Source organism: Pundamilia nyererei, unplaced genomic scaffold (genome assembly GCF_000239375.1).
Source record: "Pundamilia nyererei isolate P.nyererei 1_Seehausen unplaced genomic scaffold, PunNye1.0 scaffold00006, whole genome shotgun sequence".
Lineage (NCBI taxonomy): Eukaryota > Metazoa > Chordata > Actinopteri > Cichliformes > Cichlidae > Pundamilia > Pundamilia nyererei.
The window spans coordinates 3,861,176-3,863,233 of NW_005187407.1; positions in this window are offsets into that span (position 1 = coordinate 3,861,176).

The following is a 2,058-nucleotide window of genomic DNA, read 5'->3' on the forward strand; positions in this document are numbered from 1 at the left end:
CATATAAGCAGCAAATATGAGTCCAAGAGCTTACCGATAGCCCGTCTAGCTCAAAGTCTTCCTCACAGTGGAAAGTGGATTGTGCTTTGTTTGCTGTCCTCTCAGTATGTCGCACCTGGGTCAAATGACTGCTGCATGCATTTTAAGGTCTACTAGGCACGCCAGCCCTTGATTGCTTTAATTCAGCTCACCTGGCGGAGCGGCGCGCACCAGGCCACGCTTAGTTGTAGATGGCACAAGTTCTAATCAGCGGCCACGTGCAAGCAGCAGCACAGAGCAGGTAGTGGGCAAGAGGAGGAAGAGAAGAGTAACAGCCACACCTACTAGGTCAGTGCGACAAGACGTCTTTAATGACATCCCGAATAGCGAACTTAAGATCTTCATCTGAGATTTCAATGCCCAGATGGGCGGCGACCGATTGGAGACAGTGGTTGGACCGCATGCATCTTCAATGGGTCTCAGCGATAACGGCGAACGATTAGTATCCTTCTGCGAGCACAATGGGCTGAGCATTGGAAATACATATTTCCAGCACCGAGAGATCCACAAGAAGACATGGCGATCACCGGATGGGCGTATATTCAATGAAATTGATCTTATCTGCATCAGCCAAAAATGGAGGTTGAATTGAAAAGCGGATGTTGGATCTGACCACCACCTACTCGGAGCAGAAGTCAAACTCAAATTTTGAAACCAAAGACAGCCAAATCACAATTCACAATAGAGAAGCTCAAGGACCTGACCGCCGTCAACGCCTTCACTTTAAAGCTGCAAAATCATTTCACCCTCCTTGGAGAAATGAAAAATGTTGAAGACCTCTGTACTGGCCTAAGCGATGCCACTGTGGAGTCCGCCCAAAAGTGCCCTCGACCAATGTCTACGAGAGGAGCAAGCTGGGTTCCGAAGCGGATGATTGTGCACAGAAAAGATTTTCGGCTTAAGAAACATTATCGAACAGTGCGTTGAGCACCAGCAACAACTCACCATCAATTTCGTCGATTTGCCTTCCATAGCACCCAACACAATTCAGAGTGGCGCGGTCAAACTTCACAACATCGTCGCATGCCAAAGACTCCGACTGGCCGGTCATATGGATGACACACTGATCCCAAGAACAGCGATGCGCTGGCAACTCTTGGGTGTTAAAAGACCACAAGGATGTCCACACAACACCTGGCGAAGGTCATTCCATCAAGACCTAAAGACATCGAACATATCGTTGGAAGAAGCTGAAGCCCGGGCACAAGATCGAACCTGGTGGTGTTCGTTTGCTGCCCGATATGCCCCATAAGGCATGGGAGGATCTAAGTCTAAGTAATGGGTTTGGATTGACATTATGAATGAAATGTGCAGTATTTGGAAGCAACCTGCCCCCTCCCCTTTCAACAGGTTGTGTGTGAGACTTCAGCAGGTTGGTGAGAGGAGGATGTTAGTAAAGCTGACATCCATTACGAACAACCCACATCACCCACTGTACGAGTATGTGAGTGGGCTGAGCAGCTCCTTTAATCAGAGACTGAAACACCCTCACTGCAGGAAGGAGCGCTTTCACAGATCATTCATCCCAACAGCAGTTAGACTCTATAACTCCTCAATCATGATGTCATAAGTCACTGGACACTGTGAACATCCACGGTCACCACTTCATGCATAATGGACCTTCCATGTGTATGGAAATGTGCAGGTATATATGGTGCAATGATACACAAAATTCACGGTTCGGTTCGATACTTTGGTGTCACGGTTCGATATTTTTTCAATACAAAAAAAAATGTTCATGCCTTTTTAATTTGTCATTTATTAAATTTTCACGGCACATTCCGCACCACATCTCTGTGTGTTCATCATTTGTTTGAAGCCAGCTCACCTCCTGCAACCACTTTTCCGAGAATACGCGCTTCTTTTGTGGTTCGGACTTCTGACATTTCTTTGGAAGTGGAGGAACATCACAGTAATTGCTTAAAGGAGCTTTCTTCTTCGACATCTTTACAAATCTCTGTCCTCCTCCTGAAAATCTTATGTACGCAAACACACGTTGCAACTTCTTATCTTGTGCGC